Below are 19,022 nucleotides of genomic sequence, written 5' to 3'. Positions count from 1 at the left end.
TTGTGGCAGGCACAGAAACCGGTTGGAGGGATTCAAACAATTGTGGGAAAAATGGGCTTGGATTGGGAAGCGACAGGACTAGAAGAAAGGGAGGTTGGGGCTGTAGCTGGCTTGCATTCCTGGTTAGTGTGGTAATTTGCAAGGACGGAGATTTACGGAGCGGTTGAAGATTATGAGGAGTAGGGTGATGACAGGATATTTCAGAGGGGGGAACAGGACCTGAGGAGAGAGAGAACTGTTAACAATGTCAACTAACATGGAAGCCAGAAAAGGAAGTTGGGTGGTCAGCAGTTTGGTGGAATAGGGTCAAGGGAGCAGGAAGTGGGTCTCAGGAACAGGATGAACATGGAAAGATCATGAGGGGAGATTAGAGTAGGATGCGAGATCAGGGCTAGGGCAGTGGACTTCCTTAGAGGAAGTTTGGCCCAGTGGGCAAGGGGAAGGAAGGGAAGAAGCAGAAGCAGCCGAATTGATGGTCTCAATCTTAGAGACAAAGAAGTCAATGAGTTCCTCACACTTAGTCAAAAGGGGAGGGTGGACACTGGGGAGTAGGGTTTTTAAAAAAAAGTTAGCAGTCGAGAATAGAAGCCAGGGTTTATCTTTACATTCCAGAATGATTCTGAAATTGAGCACGATTTTGGCACGACACGATAGTGCTTTATATGGTCCAGCCAGATCTGGCAATAAATGACGAAACCAGTACTCTGCCATATCCATTCAAGTCTGCATCCCTTGGACTTAAGGAAGTGAAGATCAGGGCTGCACCAGGGGGAACAGCCAGGGAGCGAGTGTAATTGTTTACTCCATACAACATTTATCACCACTTTAAGTACATGGTAGAAATTTGCGTTTAAATCACTTCAGCTGGTCCCCACAAGCAGAAATCCAAAACATTCTGTACAGGAATGCAAGCCAGCTACAGCTGGGAGACAGCAGCAATGTTATTTAGTAGAGAGGAGTCAAGACCCCTCACACTACAGCAATTTGAAACAATAGAATCTCCACTTTCACAGCAATTATGTGTCCATAAGCACTGAGAAACACCAAAGATGATTGCCCCAGACACCATTTTAAGTGCAGTATTTGCTGATCTATTCTGACCCTCCCAGGCATTAGGAAGGTTTACTTGTCAAAAATAAGTCACTGTCCCAAGTTTCAAACCACATACATACAACTGAGTGAAATTTGCCCTGCAGTGTAAATGGAGTTGATTCAACAATAAAAGAACCAACAAACTCCTGATGAGCTGCTGGCTCAAGATGTTTCCACTCAAGTCAAAATTCAGACAGTCAGTATGCAAATCCCAAGCCCTTTTTGCCAAGACAAAGTACAAGACCAAAGTAAGTCAACAAGGTTTACAGAAATACATCCACTGCAAATAATCACAATAGATCGCAATGGCATTTACAAGGTTACATGCTGCTTAAGCTTCTACCAGTTGGTCAGTTTTTTGTTGTGGTTGCAAATCTGAAACACCATAGCTTTAATTATTAAGTTTGAATTCAACAGTCCAACAGGATCACACCAAACCCAAGAATTGCACAGCCTCTAGCCACAATCTTCCAATCCTCCTTTGATATGGAAGTGGTGCCAGAGGGCAGGAGTCTTGCAAATATTACACCCTTGTTAAAAAGGGTTGATAAACCCAGCAATTACAGGCCAATCAGCCCAGTATCATGGGTGCAGAAACATTAATCTGGGCTCAAATTAATTGGCACTTGGAAAATATGGGTTCATAGAAGTAAGCCAGCATAGGTGTTAAATTAAAACACTGTCAGACCAACTTGATTGAAATAACAGGATAGATAAGGGTAATGCAGTTTATGTATATAGACTTTCAACAAAAAAAAAAAGTGTTTGATAAAGCACCACAGTTAACAAAATTGAGGCCCATAGGATTAAAGGGGCAGTGGCTTCATGGATACAGAATTGGCTAAATGGCAAGTTGCTGTTTTGCAGACTGAAGGGAAGGGTGCAATGATGGCCCTGATGGGTCAACATTCTTTGATGCCCCAGACTTGGGTATACAGGCCACAAATGCAAAGTTTGCAGATGACACAAAACTCAAAAGTAAAGAGGATAACTTACATAGAGGACATAAAGCTGGTGAAATAAATAGGCAGACAAAATTTAATCTATATCTATCTACAAAAAAAACACACAAATCTTTGAAGGTGGCAGGACAAATTGATAAGGCTGTTAGAGGCATATAGGTTCCTTGGCTTTATAAATCAAGGCAGAGTAGAAAAGCAAGGAAGTTATGCTAAATATTTATAAACCATTGGACAAATCCCAGCTGGAGTATTGTGACCACAATTCTGGGCACCACACTATGTCAAGGGTTTGGAGAGGGTGCAGAAGAAATTTAAAGGGATGTTAAGACTTCAGTTACATGGAGATGAGGAAAAAACTGGGGGTTGCTCTCCTTGGAGCAATGAAGGTTAAGGAGAGATTTAAATAGGTGCCGAAATCCATGACGGGTTTTGACAGTTAGAAATGATCACCATTAGCAGATAGATCAGTACACACATTTAAGGTAATTGAAAACACAACCAGAGGCAATAAGGAGATGGGGAATTACACAGCAAGTTATGATGATCTGGAGGTGGGGGGTGAAAGATGTGTCCCTCCCACCCCCCACCAACTTGCATCTACAGCACTTTTTTTTTTAAAGTTTGTTCATGGGATGTGAGCGTCACTGGCAAGGCCAGCAATTATTGTCCATCCCCAAGTGGCCTGGAGAAGGTGGTGGTGGTGAACCGCCTTCTAGACAACCAAGTGGCTTGCTGGGCCACTTCAGAGGGCAGTTTAAAGTCAAATACAAAGCTGTGGTGCTGCAGTCACATACAGACCAGGTAAGGACGGCAGATTCCGGTCCCTAAATAAAAACAAGGATATTCGTGCATCAGGTGGGGTTTTTAAATTTAAATTCTCCCCCCCCAGCCGCCGTAGGATTGGAACTCGCGTCTCCGGACTTTTAACGTTGCAAAAAAGGTCTCCCAGGCGCTGCACAAGAGCACTGTCAATTAATATTGGACACCGAACCACAGGATCAGCTCTCATTCCCTCTGCGGCCCCGCATTGCCCGAGCAGGTTCCCAGCAGGCTGCGCCTCAGCCCAGCCGCCCGCTGTGACCACCAACCCTCTCGGTCTGTCTCCCCCGTCCCATTACCTGCCGCCTCTCTCACTGCTCGATCTCCTCCCGCTCCCGGAGCTTCTGACTCCAGCTCGCGCTCTCTCGCTCTGTCCCTCGCGCAAATTTTAAATATCCGACCGTTTACTCGCGCGTCCAATGCCAAGCGGCCGCTCCTGAGCTCACAGTTCAGCTGCTTACGAACTGGCCAATCAGCAGTCAGTGCCGTGAGTGAGTGCTTGTCCTCCTTCTCGCGAGAAGGCCACGCTGCCGCCGCCGCTGCTGCTGCTGCGCATGCGCTGCGAGCTTCCCCTCTCTTTGTATTGTGGGTCGATGTCCTCCAACCACCCGCCCCCCAGAGTGTCAGCAATACAAGGAAGCAGAAGTTAGACCCAAATGATGTGTTTTATGTCAAATTGCATAATTGTAGTGAATGAGATAAAGACATCCCTGGACAACTTTTACATAGAATTGCAGAGAATAGCCGACTCTGGTTGCATAATAATAACTTTTATTTATATAGCGCCTTTAACGTCCCAAGGCGCTTCACAACAATTTTAACAACACATTAGATATTGACCATGTCATCACATGACCTCCTGCCTCCAACCAACCACGCCCATTCAAACAGCATTTTTTTTCCATCTCCAATATTTTTAGAACAAATAAATGAAAAATGTTCAAAGAAAATAAGAATAAAAACACAAGTTTATTTTAAAATCCCACTGTGATTTTTCTCTTGAGCTGCTTGCACAGGATATTAATCTTTTAAGTTCTGGAGACTCCAGGTGAATCCTGAAGGGTTAGCAATTTTAGAGACAAGCTATTCAGCCCTCTGTGCAGGTGTTATACTTCACATGAGCCTCCTCCCACTGTAATTACCTCTTCCCACTGTGCCTCCTTGTCCCTCATGTATGCAGAAAGCCTCCCTTCAATGCAGCAATACTATCTGCTTCAACTACGCAATTTGGCAGTTAGTTCCACGTTCTCACCACTCAAAGAAATTCCAACCAAATTCGTTATTTGATCTCTTATTTGATCACACAGGCTATCTTATGTATATACTTCTTTTTAATGGATCCACCCACAACAATAACTTGCATTTATTTAGCACCATTAATGGAGTAAAATGACTCAAGGTGTTTCAGAGGAGGGTTATAAGACATTAAAGCACTAACCACACTTGATCAGCTCCACTCGGCAGGCCACATCGTTCGCATGCCAGACACGAGACTCCCAAAGCAAGCGCTATAGTCGGAACTCCATCACGGCAAACAAGCCAAAGGTGGGCAGAGGAAACGTTACAAGGACACCCTCAAAGCCTCACTGATAAAGTGCAACATCCCCACTGACACCTGGGAGTCCCTGGCCATAGAACGCCCTAAGTGGAGGAAGTGCATCCGGGAGGATGCTGAGCATCTCGAGTCTCATCGCCGAGAGCATGCATAAATCAAGCGCAGGCAGCGGAAGGAGGGTGCGGCTAACCAGTCCCACCCACCTCTTCCCTCAATGACTATCTGTCCCACCTGTGACAGGGACTGTGGTTCTCGTATTGGACTGTTCAGCCACCTAAGGACTCATTTTTAGAGTGGAAGCAAGTCTTCCTCGATTCCGAGGGACTGCCCATGATGATGATCAGACAACATTTTACACCAGGCCACATAAAGAGATATTAGGATAGGCGTGCCAAATTCTGTATGACCTCACCACCACACAGACTTCCAAAGATGGCTGTTCACTCAGGAACTCGTCAGGTGACTTGTCCCTGAAGCTTTATCATGAATACAGCAATTGTTGCTGCTATATCTCAAATAAAGCAATGTGACAGAGTACTGTAGACTTGAGTAAGTGTGATCTTAGTCTCTTTATTCTGACTCCAGAGTGCTGGCACAGCATGGGAGGCCTGCTTATATGTAGTGCTCCCAAGGGATGCTGGGATCCCTTGGGACTCCAACAGATGCGCCCTCTGGTGGCAGTAGAATGCTGGTTACAAGGTGTTGCATACATAACAGTTGCATTACCAAAGTAGTCCACTAGGTGGAGCTATATTACACTTCTCCCTCCTTAATGAAGCAGCAATTATAACAAACAATCATCATACATAACTTGCATGGTTATACATAACAAATGATATGGACTTATTTTGCCATATTTACAAATCAAACTTAACCACATGTTTTCTGTTTTGAAGAGGATACTTTCGATCTCGAACTGAACCATCCAAACATGGTGTCGAGCTTAGACTCATTCTAGCCGATCCTGAGGAAAGTTTTCCTCCAAGGGATGCACTTGATTTACATTCGAACTCTCTACAACTTCAGACTGTTTGTCTACCGGACTCGGACTCAGACTTAAATTCTGACTTTCACTTGGACTTGTTTCTAGTACATTTGATGTAGGATATACTACAGGTACTGTATTTGTAATAAGACTATCCGATGAGTCAGAAATAATTGAATCATTCCAACTTTCAACTCCTTCCACATCGGTCGGTAAAATATGGTCAATGTGAACAAACCTAACCTGTCCATGATCAAATATCTTGATCATATATGTGCGAGGACCACATATTTTCACCACTCTTCTTGGTAACCATTTCAACCATTTATGGTGATGGTTCTTCACTCTCACCTTCTGATTTAATTTCACACTTCTCTCTCTTACTTTACCTCTATCATGATGCTCTTTCTGTCTTAATTGTTTCTCTTCTACTGACTGTGACAAGTTTGGCTTTTTAACAACGAGAATCTAGTTCATGGCTGTTCTTTGAGAAACTTCTTGACAAAATAGAACACTTCTTCCCTATCGGGTGTAACTTGTGATGAGTAAGGTAATCTAGACATAGCATCGGCATTACTGTGATCAGCTGATCGTCTGTACTCAATGTCATATGTATATGCTGACAAACTCAAAGCCCATCTCTGCATTCAGGCTGCAGCTAATGTTGGAACTGGTGACTATGAATGGAGGATTGCTGTCACGGGCTTATGGTCCATAACGATGGTAAACTTACGACCGTACAAGTATTTGTGGAATGACCCCAAAAATTAATGCCAAAGCTTCCTTTTCGATTTGCACATAATTACACTCACTGGTACTGAGAGTGAGTGAAGCAAAAGCAATTGGACTTTCTTCCCTATTATCTAATATATGAGAGAACAATGCCCCAACTCCATACAGAGAGGCATCACATGCTAGCTTTATCTTCTTCGATACGTCATAGTGAACTAGCATGGTGCTCTCTACCAACTGGCTTTTACATTCCTTGAATGCTGCGTCGCATTCTTCTGACCACTTCCAATGGACCTGTTTTCTCAATAGTTCATTCAGTGGAAGTAACATTGTAGCCAAATTTGGTAAGAACTTCCAATAATAGTTCAAAACACCCAAAAATGATCGAAGTTTAGTGACATTCTTGGGAGTGGGTGCATTTCTAATTGCATCAGCTTTCCCTTGGTTAGATGTAAACCATCTTTGTCTACTCTGTGCCCTAAGTATTCCACTGAGTTTTGAAATAACTCACACTTGCGAGCAGTCACTCGTACCCTGTGCTTCTCTAGTCGTTTGAGGACTTCATTCAGTATATTATTATGAATTTGCCTGTTTGTTGTTGAAATGAGTATGTCATCTAAATAACATACTACCCCTTCAATACCTTGCAAAATCTGGTTCATTAACCCTTGAAATATTGCAGGGGCGGAAGAAACTCCAAATGGTAGCCTATTAAATTGATATAGGCCTAGATGAGTATTTATAGTCTCATTTAGTTCAGGTTGTAAGTAGGCATTTGTGAGATCTAACTTTGAGAAGAACTGACCATGTCAGCGTTGTGAACAAATCTTCTACATTTGGCAATGTATTGGGGAGATTACCCTCTAAAACTTGACTTACGGTTACTTTATAATCACCACACAACCTTACCTTACCATCTGACTTAGGTACAACAACTATGGGTGTAGCCCAATTACATTGATCTATTTTAGAGATAATGTTCTCAGTCTCTAATCTTTTGAGTTCTTGCTCAACTTTCTCCTTGAAGTGCATATGGTACGAGAGATGGCTTGCAGTAAACTGGTTGAGAGTCCCTCTGTACCCTGACACTTGCCTTGAAGCCTTGGATCGGACTGCCTGTTGCACAGAACACCTTCAGATACTTCTTGATGCAAATATCATTTCATCATGAAAAATCTCACTCCAATCCAGCTTCAGTGATCCCAATCAATTTCTTCCTAGTAAGGTAGACTTGTCTCCTGCCACGACTAAGAGAGGCAAGTTCTGAAATTGATCCTTGTATTTCACCGGACCTACCACAGGAATGTTCTCTCCTGAGTAGCCTCACAGCTCTATCTTGGATTTCTCCAATGGGAAATCACGCAATTTGTGAGATATAGCGATTCTGGTACTAGGCTCACGGATGCACCATGGGTATCTTGGTTCCTGCAACATCTACTTGGATGATGATACTTTTTGAATCGCTGTTAGATACCCCCGTGCTTCTGATGATGTGCATCACCAAAACTTCCTCGTCCTGTTGCTTTTCTTCCATGCTTTGTAGTCTCTGGGGATTTCTACTTATAGCCTTGAAAGTTGGTTTACCCTTGAGTCAGTATGCCTTCGCAAGATGCCCAATTTTCATGCAGAAGAAACACTCTGCCTTCATATATGGACAACTTTGAGCAATGTATTATCCTGGGCACCAATAGCCTGATGTCAATGTATCGTTACCTTGGCCAGTTGCTGAGGCCTTGGGACCCAACTGCCTTTTACCTTTAACCTGCAGGCAATTCACCTCAGTTGTCTGACGACTGGAAATAGTACGAAATTCTCAGGAATATTGGTCGGCCATATCCATTGACATAGCTATCTGACAAGCTACATCAAAAGTCAAGTTAGGAGTTGTCAACAACTTTCTTCTGATTGCTTCATTTTTCATCCCACAAATAAAGCGGGCACGCCATGCTCGGTCTTGAAAGTTTCCGAAATGACAGTGAATAGATAGCTTTTTTAATACTACAATGTACTCACTGATACTTTCGTCAATAAATTGATCTCGTGTTCCAAAATGATAACTTTCAGCAATTTCCATGGGTTCAGGGCTGTAGTGCTGTTCTAACTCGCTTAGAATCTTCCTAAGTAATGTATCCTTTGGCTTGACAGGAACAAGCACATTTTTCAAGGTTTCATAGACCTTGGGGCCTGCTTCAGTCAAGAAAATAGCCCGTTTTCTTTCCAACACCACCCGGTTACAGTTTTCATCATCGGGGACTTCGATGATACTATTTGCGGTGAAAAACATTTCTAGCCGCTCCACATACGCTCCGAAAGTTTCACGGTCGTGATGGAATATTCCCATAGGCATAGCCATCCAGCAGTTCAGCCAAGTGTGCTTGTAATTTACCTTGGAATTTTTGGCTGTTAATCAAAACAAAGAAACCCTCAAAGTTCCTCTGTCAGTTGGCTGAATCATTCACCAACAAAAATTTCAGCTAGGTTATCCAGAAATCCTATCATCGCCAATGTGCTATATTCTGTACGACCTCACAAACACACACACTTCCAAAGATGGTTGTTCACTCAGGAACCTGTATAATATATCTCAATAGGTGATCAAAAATATTGGTTTTAAAAAGCGAAGAAGGAGGCGAGAAAGGTAGAGAGGTGGAGAAGTTTAGGAAGGGAATTCCAGAGCTTGGGGCTTAGGTAGCTGAAGGCATGGCAACCAAAAGTGGAGCGAAGAAAAGCAAGAAGCTCAAGAGGCCAGAACTGCAGAGCGCAGAGATCTAAAAAGGCTGTAGGGTTGGAGGAGGATGTTGATGGTGGGGGATTTGGCAATGGTAATGCCATTGAATTTCAAAGGGAGATACTCAGGCTCTCTCTTGTTGAAGATGGCTACTACATTTGCTTCGCAGTCAATTCACAATAATTTATGATATAAAATACTCTGAAATGTGATAAGGCACTGTAGTACTGTATTTTCATCCATCGGAAGGATACTTTGGTTTTCACCTATTTCACATCAGTTTAAAGTACTCATAGTTTGAAAACTCCTCCACAGAAAGGATCATGAATTCCGATGAAAGATGATTTAAGAATTTTATTTCTGATGGCACCACTCTATTAGGCTGAACCAAACTCTTGCTGTCCTGTTTTACCCTGAGCTGAACTTTAAACCCCATCATCAAGACTGCTTACATCCACCTCCACAACATTGCCTGCCTCACCCCTACATCTGAATGATTAAAGAAGCTTAGGACAGTTTATTGAGAAGAGTGACCTGCTTGTTTCAAAAGATTTTGATGCATGGAAATTCAGTGAACTTGTGATCTTGTCTTTGTAACAGAAAATGTTATTTTCTTTGTTAGGTTCAACAGAAATTGGTTTACTTCCAAACTAAAACTGGCCTAATTTGAGGTTAGGTTTTGTGCTCTAAAGCACCCGCAGCAAAATCCAAAGAAAATCACAAGCAATCGGCAACAAATCCTTCAAAGAGGCATTATTTAAAAATAGGGGCATGCACGATGACATCATTTATATCGGAACTTGGGAACATTTAAGAACAGAACTAGATCAGTTGGCCAACAACTGCACACTGCTCTCTTGCTTTTCCTCAAGAAATATTTCAAGTTTCCTCATACCCATTTCTGCTTCTTGCTTTAATTGTGTTTTTCTGGGAACTTCTATGTCTGTGCAGTGAATGATCTTGAGAGGCTGGACTGGGAAGATGGAGTTGGCTGTTCCGACCGCTGTGCATATATCGCAAAATTCAAAAATTCTTTGAAAACAGAGACAGACGCACAAATATGCACATGTGCAGTAAATGGAAGGAAGATGAAGTGCCATTGCAGTTGTTAACTTGTTATTGGTTATCATTAAATTAACTCTGTTCCATATATATAACAATGTTTACAGCATTGGAAAAAGGTGAAGACCCTGTAAACTAGTGCTTCACAACAACAAATGGGATTCTGGGTAATATACACAAGTGCATTTAAAATAACTGTGATTATTTGTATCGATGTTTTTCTCTTCCTTCTGCGTCTGCATCCTCCAGACCCTGCCCCCACACCGACGTCTCCTGCCTAAAACCAGAACCGGATGTGGGGCCCCACTGATCCGACCGAGCCGCAAGCTGTTGAGCCTTCGTCCAAGACTTCCCAACCCGGCGGGGAGAGAGAGGCGGCAGGGAGAGAGGGGAAGCGGAAGAGAATAGAGGGTGGAGAGAGAGACAGAGAGGAGGGTGTGGGGTGGGTGGAGAGAGAGAGAGAGAGAGAGAGGGGGTTGGGGGGGGGGAAGAGATAGGGAGGGGGAGAAGTGCGAGGTGGGAAGAGAAAAAGGGAGAGAGAGAGAGAGAACTCAGGGCAGACTGATCACGTTCTTCCAACCCCCTTTACACCCACACCCAATTTCTCAGGAAGCTCGGTGCATCAGGGACATCGTTAGAGTGGATGAAATCCAGAAGTCACTATTTACTTCATTCCCAATAAACCCGTTAACAATCCGTAACCCACACAATGCCCCATCTATGGTGAGGGGAGATGCACTTGCACTGAGGTAAGGGACTTTCGCTGGGAGAGGGAGCACTTGAGCTGGAGAATGAGACTTCGGCTGGAACTTGGTGGCTTTTGCTGGGTTGTTCGAAGTCAGAATGGATCAAATTACAATTTGCAAAGTCAGTCAGGACTTGGGCTGGGTGGTTCCATTTACACATTCCAGAGAAACTCCAGTGTATGGCCTATCCTCCAAGGTGACCAAAAAGCAATAGGTTTTTGTGATAATAGGAGCCAGAGACACGGCGGCCATTGTATTAGTACAAATAGATGCAACGTTAAAATAAAAGCAATTAAGTGATGTTGAATTTGTATCAGACATTATTTAGGCCCACAGTTTGAGTATTGCATGCCTACTGCCGCCCATTGTACATCCTGCCAAAGGTTAATTTTATCCCCAATGTCTGTAATTTAAAAATATGTTTAGCCTAAAAAGACCGAGCTTTCTCCAACTCCCACCGACTCTTCAATGTTTTCCTCTCGAAAGTCTTTGAATGGTTGACACTTCTCAACTTTCCCCAGATCCCTATCAGAATTTTTCAGTCTGGCTTTTCACTATTCACAGCCCTGGCCAAAGTTCCAAGTAGTATCCTCTGTGACTCCCACCATGGTGCACTGTCCCTCTTCGAAATTTCCACAGCATTCAATAAGGTTGATCAAATCATTATTCTCAAATGCGTCTTCTCTGTTATCCAGCTCCATAGGACCTCCCTTGTATGGCTCCATTTTCATCTAAGCAACCACAACTAGTGCATATTCAGCAGGCCTGGCAGGTCCAGGGCTAGAAAACTGAGAGAAATACACCAGACGGATTCAACATCAGGCACACGATTAGGAAATAGGAATTAACAATAGTAGGATTAGAAGCAGAAACCAGTAAAGTTAGAATGGAGGTATGGAAGCAGCAAGGTCAGGGCAGGGGGCATCGTCACTACTGAAATAAAGTCTGGTGTTTATGTATATTGGAATGCCCCTGCCTGTAAATCACATACTGTAGCCACACTGCACTGCTGGTGGATAATTACTCCAGTGGCTGAAGTAACAAGTGAACTCTGGGTCCTGGATGTTGAGATTTAACATATTTTAATCATGTGTAAAGGGTATGTCAGCGAACCTTTCCATAATTCTTCATTTGTTTCCCTCATCTCACCCTTCAGTAGAAACAAGTCATCATTATTTACCTCATCATTCACTATTAAGAGATTGACACAAGAACTGCATGCCAGGAGAGGCAAGTGTAATTTGCCCTGGATATCAAGATAGCATTCAACAAAATACTGCATTAAGAGCCCTATCCGAAGGTTGTCAAGAGGCCAATCATTGTAGCCACAGAACATCACTGGAGGGATTCATTACGGCAGCATTCTCAGCTGCTTCTTTGACCTGCCATTGCCCTCGAGTGTTTAGACCCATTCACAACTGTAAAGAAAGAATTAATGCCAGTCTACGGGACAACACACAAGCTGCGAGTAATGCTGAACTTGTACAAGATCATTCTTTAGGCACAGTTGAAATATTGCATGTTTCATGCATTACAGTTGTTAAATGAAAACTAAAATGTCATGGCTAGCATTACCCTCGTACACATCAGGAATTCCACCTTGATATTTTTGCAGTTAGAACTTTCTTGATCTGTGTGTTTCCAGCCCAACGAGAAAAACGAGCAGTGCTGAAGCTAGTTCTGGGGATGAAGTGGGGCAAATGGAGCATGCCCTCTCAAATGGATGTAAAAGATCCCATGGCACTATTTCTAAGAGCAGGGGAGTTATCCCCGGGGTCTTGGCTAAATTTATCCATCAAAAGAGTGACTAAAGTAAATGTTGGTCCCTTAGAAGCTGAGAAGGGGGATTTGATAATGGGAAATGTTGAAATGGCTGAGACCTTAAACAATTATTTTGCTTCGGTCTTCATAGTGGAAGACACAAAAACTATGCCAAAAATTGCTGGTCACGGGAATGTGGGAAGGGAGGACCTTGAGACAATCACTATCACTAGGGGGGTAGTGCTGGACAGGCTAATGGATCTCAAGGTAGACAAGTCCCCTGGTCCTGATGAAATGTATCCCAGGGTATTAAAAGAGATGGCGGAAGTTATAGCAGATGCATTCGTTATAATCTACCAAAATTCTCTGGACTCTGGGGAGGTACCATCGGATTGGAAAGCAGCTAATGTAACGCCTCTGTTTAAAAAAGGGAGCAAACAAAAGGCAGGTAACTATAGGCCGGTTAGTTTAACATCTGTAGTGGGGAAAATGCTTGAAGCTATCATTAAGGAAGAAATAGCGGGACATCTAGATAGGAATAGTACAATCAAGCAGATGCAACATGGATTCATGAAGGGGAAATCATGTTTAACTAATTTACTGGAATTCTTTGAGGATATAACGAGCATGGTGGATAAAGGTACCGATGGATATGGTGTATTTGGATTTCCAAAAGGCATTCGATAAGGTGCCACACAAAAGGTTGCTGCAGAAGATAACGGTACGCAGAGTCAGAGGAAATGTATTAGCATGGATCGAGAATTAGCTGGCTAACAGAAAGCAGAGAGTCGGGATAAATGGGTCTTTTTCGGGTTGGAAATCAGTGGTTAGTGGTGTGCCACAGGGATCGGTGCTGGGACCACAACTGTTTACAATATACATAGATGACCTGGAAGAGGGGACAGAGTGTAATGTAACAACATTTGCAGATGACACAAAGATTAGTGGGAAAGCAGGTTGTGTAGAGGACACAGAGAGGCTGCAAAGAGATTTAGATAGGTTAAGCGAATGGGCTAAGGTTTGGCAGATGGAATACAATGTCGGAAAATGTGAGGTCATCCACCTTGGAAAAAAAAACAGTAAAAGGGAATATTATTTGAATGCGAGAAATTACAACATGCTGCGGTGCAGAGGGACCTGGGGGTCCTTGTCCTTTTGGAGTTTACCTGAAATACATAAACATTAATCCGTGCCCCCCGACCTGGATGACACACCAGACATTTACAAGGCCCTTTTTTTCCTTTTTTTGGGGCTTTTTTTTTGTGTTTTTCTTTTTTTTTTGTTTTTTTTTGGGCACTAATATCACATTTTTTTTTTTTTCCAGTGCCCCCTATAAAAGGGGAGGGGGACACTAAAAGCACCGGCAATTAAAACAAATTAAACTTTAAAGCGTAAAATCAAATTAAAATTTGGTTGCCGGGCGTGATGATGCACTCCAGTCCCTCCGGTGCCCACCTCTCGCGGAAGGCCACGAGCGTAACGGTGGACACCGCGTGCTCCATCTCCAAGGACACCCTGGACCGGATGTAAGAGCGGAAGAGAGGCAGGCAGTCAGGTTGAACGACCCCCTCGACCGCCCGCTGCCTGGACCGGCTGATGGCACCCTTGGCCGTGCCCAGGAGCAGTCCTACGAGGAGGCCCTCGTCCTTGTGCATGAATCCCAAAATGTTAGTTTGCAGGTGCAGCAGGTAATCAGGAAGGTGATTGGAATGTTGGCCTTCATTGCGAGAGGGATGGAGTACAAAAGCAGGGAGGTCCTGCTGCAACTGTACAGGGTATTGGTGAGGCCACACCTGGAGTACTGCGTGCAGTTTTGGTCACCTTTCTTAAGAAAGGATATACTAGCTTTGGAGGGGGTACAGAGACGATTCACTAGGCTGATTCCGGAGATGAGGGGGTTACCTTATGATGATAGATTGAGTAGACTGGGTCTTTACTCGTTGGAGTTCAGAAGGATGGGGGGGTGATCGTATAGAAACATTTAAAATAATGAAAGGGATAGACAAGATAGAGGCAGAGAGGTTGTTTCCACTGGTCGGGGAGACTAGAACTAGGGGGCACAGCCTCAAAATACAGGGGAGCCAATTTAAAACCAATTTCTTCTCCCAGAGGGTTGTGAATCTGTGGAATTCTCTGCCCAAGGAAGCAGTTGAGGCTAGCTCATTGAATGTATTCAAATCACAGATAGATAGATTTTTAACCAATAATGGAATTAAGGTTAATTGGGGAGCAGGCAGGTAAGTGGAGCTGAGTCCACGGCCAGATCAGCCATGATCTTGTTGAATTGCAGAGCAGGCTCGAGGGGCTAGATGGCCTACTCCTGTTCCTAATTCTTATGTTCTTATATAACATCTGGTCATCACATTGCGGTTTGTGGGAGCTTGCTTGTGTGCAAATTGTCTGTTGCATTTCTTACATTACAACAGTGACCACATTCCAAAAGTACTTGGAATCATCCAGTGGTCGTGAAAGGCATTATATAAATGCAAGTCTTCCCTGTTTCAGTAGGGGTACTCATAGGGGAGTAGGTGATTCAACACCACCTCCAGTGCAGCCTTCGTCTGTCTGAGGAAAAGTGTTCAGACCAGACCCTCAAATCTGCCAGCAAGCTCATGGTCTACAGGGCTGTAGTAATACCCACTCTCCTGTATGGCTCAGAGACACAGACCATGTACAGCAGACACCTCAGTCGCTGGAGAAATACCACCAACGATGTCTCCACAAGATCCTGCAAATCCCCTGGGAGGACAGATGCACCAACATTAGCATCCTCGAACAGGCTAACATCCCCAGCATTGAAGCACTGACCACACTTGATCAGCTCCGCTGGGCAGGCCACATTGTCCACATGCCAGACACGAGACTCCCAAAGCAAGCGCTCTACTCGCAACTCCTTCATGGCAAACCTGCCAAAAGGTGGGCAGAGGCAACGTTACAAGGGCACCCTCAAAGCCTCCCTGATAAAGTGCAACATCCCCACCGACACCTGGGAGTCCCGGGGAAAAGAACGCCCTAAGTGGAGAAAGTGCATCCGAGAGGGCGCTGAGCACCTTGACTCTCATCGCCAAGAGCATGCAGAAATCAAGCGCAGGCAGTGGAAAATCTATCCCACCCTCAACAACTCTGTCCCCCTGTGACAGGGACTGTTCAGCCACTTAAGGACTCATTTTAAGAGTGGAAGCAAGTCTTCCTCGATTCCGAGGGACTGCCTATGATGAGGGAAACGGAAAACATTAGGTTTAAAATAGTTACAGAAAAAAAAGGACAAGGAAAAATAATCAAATGTCAAAATATTCAACTGGTGGAGAATTAATTTAAGAGTTGAAAACAAATCTGACCCAAGTGGATTGGAATTTAAGATTGCTCAGTTACTGTTTTACTTGCCAATGGGTGGCAAAAGGAGAGATAATTCGGGTACAGACTAGAGACATTCCCAAAAAGGGGGAAAAGGAACGGCATCCAAAGGAGGTCCCTGGAGGACTAAACAAATTAAAAATCAATCAGAAAAAGGAGGCTTATGACAGTTAATCCCTAAAAGTGTTTTATAAACATCAAAAGATGAAGTCTATTAAGGGCCAAAAGCAGATCTTGCAGGTAGCGGGCACAGCTGAGATACTTGTGTTCCTAACACAGGTGAGACTGCACACAGGGGAGGTTAAAGTAACAGTGACCTCAGTCTTTATTAAGACACTCCAGAGTAACAGGCCTTAGGGGCCAGCTTATATACAGTGCTCCCAGGGGATGCTGGGATCCCTTGGGACTTCAGGGGATGCGCTCCCTGGTGGCGGAACATGGGAGTGCATGCTTTACAGATACACATCACTCCCCCCCAAAGTCAAAGTGAAAACTATTTACAAGGCGAGGTGGTCGGGAGCCTTTCTTTCCCTGGGTGGAACGCCTCGGTACAAATATGGCTGTTCTGGTGTGTTGGCAGTGCCCTCGCTGGACTGGCATGTTGTTGGCCCTGCAGGGCTGCTGGGTGAGCCTGGCCATGATGGGTTCGATTTCCTGGTCCGGGGTGGTGTCGTTGATCCTTTGGGCGTGTGTTGTGGGCTCGATAAAGGTGGTGTCTGCTGTGGGTTTTTCAGGGCAGTCGATGAACCGCAGCCTCGTTTGGTTCAGGTGCTTTCTGCAAATTTGTCCATTGTCTAGTTTGACTACAAACACCCTACTCCCTTCTTTAGCTATCACCGTGCCCGCAATCCACTTGGGACCATGTCCATAGTTTAGCACATACACAGGATCATTCAGATCAATTTCCCGTGACACAGTGGCGCGACCATTGTTTACATTTTGTTGCTGCCGCCTGCTCTCTACCTGATTATGCAGGTCGGGGTGAACCAGCAAGAATCTGGTTTTAAATGTCCTTTTCATGAGTAGCTCAGCTGGGGGAACCCCTGTGAGCAAGTGGGGTCTCATGCAGTAGCTGAGCAGTACTCGGGACAGGCGGGTTTGGTGTGAGCCTTCTGTGACTCGTTTAAGGCTCTGATTGTTTGTACTGCCCGCTCATTGGAGGCTGGTTTAAATGGGGCGAAGGTGACATGTTTGATCCCATTGCTGGTCATGAATTCTTTAAATTCGGCACTGGTGAAACATGGCCTGTTGTCACTGACCAGTATGTCAGGCAGGCCATGGGTGGCAAACATGGCCCTCAGGCTTTCAATGGTGGTGGTGGCGGTGCTTCCTGACATTTCACATTCAATCCATTTTGAAAAAGCATCCACCACCACCAGGAGGAACATTTTTACCGAGAAACAGGCCCTCATAGTCGACATGGATCCTCGACCACAGTCTGGAGGGCCAGGTCCACAAACTTAGTAGTGCCTCTCTGGGCGCGCTGCTCAACTGAGCACATACGCTGTATTGCTGTACACAGGACTCGAAGTTAGGCGATACCGGGCCACCACACATGGGATCTAGCTATCGCTTTCATCATTACTATACTCGGGTGTGCTGTGGAAATCCGAGATGATCCTTTTTGGGTAGCACTACGCGGTTACCCCAGAACAGGCAGTCTGCCTGAATGGACAGCTCGTTCTTTCGCCGCTGGAACAGCTTGATTAGCTCTTGCATTTCAACGGGGATGCTGGCCCAGCTCCCATGCAGTAGTTTTTTTTTTTAAACTAGGGACAGCAAAGTAATTTCAGTTAATTAACTGATTCTGTAAAAAAACAAATCTACAAACAGCAATAAATTCACAATGGGGATAGTTTGCTCACTTCAAATATTGAGTAAAAAGTAAAACTGAAAATTTAAACTACATTTTATGCATTGTATTAGTCGATAAAAAACAAAGTTTTCGTAGGATGGTCTCATGGCCAATGCCCAGTACAAAAAAGTCTCTGATAACTCCAGAAAGCCATCAAACACATTGTCCTGCAAGTCACCTTAGCTCGGCGACGTAGTTCGCCACTTCCTGACCTTCAGATCGCTGGTACGTATAGAATTGATACCGCGCCATCAGCACGCTCTCCCTCGGGTTAAGATGCTCCCGAACCAGTGTACACAGCTCCTCACATGACTTATCTGTGGGTTTCACCGGAGCCAGAAGATTCTTCATGAGGCTGTAGGTCGGTGCCCCGCAGGCCGCTCTCCTTTTTACAGCGCTTCCTTCTCCGTCCAGCTCGTTGGCTACAAAGTACTGGTCTAGCTGTTCGACATAGGCTTCCCAGTCCACACCCTCCAAGAACTTCTCCAGGATGCCCACAGTTTGCTGCATCTTTGCGTTGGATGTGTGTACTCGTCACCAGTTGTGTTCCTAACATATGAGACTGCACACAGGGAGGTTAAAGTAAGTGACCTCAGTCTTTAAGACACTCCAGAGTGAGGAACAGTGCTCCCAAGGGATACTGGGATCACTTAGGACTTCAGGGGATACCCTCCCTGGTCACAGAACATGGGAGTGCATGCTTTACAGATACACAACAGCATTAAATAAGGACTTTGCATCTGTCTCCACTGAAGAGGATGTGGCCAATGTCACAAGAGGTAGAGAAATTGTAGGATAAAAATGGTGGTTTTTAAATAAGAGGTTGACAGCAAAGTAGAAAGGTCACCTAATCTAGATGGGATGCATCCTGGCTTGCCAAGGAAAGCAATAGTGGACTTGAGGCTGTGGCCACAATCTTCCAGCGATTGGAATGCTGCCAGAGGACTGGGGGTATGCAAATGTTACACCCATATTCGACTACATGCCAGTGTGATCATCAGTGGTGGGGCAACTTTGACAATAATCCAGGATAAAATGAATTGGCACTTTCAAACATAGGTTAATAAAACCAGCACAGATTTAAAAGCAGAGTGTTTCAATTACATGATTGAATTCTTGGAGAGGGTTGAAGGGGCAGACCGATATATGGAATTTCAAAAGCCACATAGACTTTAGTAAAATTGAAGCCCATGGAATTAACAGGGCAGCAGTTGTGTCACTACACAATTGGCTAAGAGAAAACGGTAGTGACAAATGTGGAGAAAGTGTTCAGTTGTGTCCCCCAGTGGTCATTGGTCAGACCACTGTCCTTTGATATTTATTAATGCCCTGGACATGGGTACACAGGGCATTATTTCAAAGTTTGCAGCC

General features: G+C 44.4%; 1 protein-coding gene across 2 annotated transcripts in view; it reads right to left on the bottom strand.

Annotated features, from left to right (window-relative positions):
- Positions 1-3,303, bottom strand: part of tacc3 (transforming, acidic coiled-coil containing protein 3) — a 61,130-nt gene extending 57,827 nt beyond the window's left edge. For both annotated transcript variants that reach the window (XM_070866910.1, XM_070866911.1), the window contains exon 1: positions 3,173-3,303. The gene's annotated coding sequence lies outside the window, so the exon portion shown is untranslated. The remainder of the gene's footprint in view (positions 1-3,172) is intronic.
- Between the last annotated feature and the right edge of the window lie 15,719 nt (positions 3,304-19,022).

This window comes from Pristiophorus japonicus, chromosome 2 (genome assembly GCF_044704955.1).
Source record: "Pristiophorus japonicus isolate sPriJap1 chromosome 2, sPriJap1.hap1, whole genome shotgun sequence".
Lineage (NCBI taxonomy): Eukaryota > Metazoa > Chordata > Chondrichthyes > Pristiophoridae > Pristiophorus > Pristiophorus japonicus.
The sequence above is the reverse complement of the archived record's forward strand: the minus strand, read 5'-3'. Positions and strand labels throughout refer to the sequence as shown.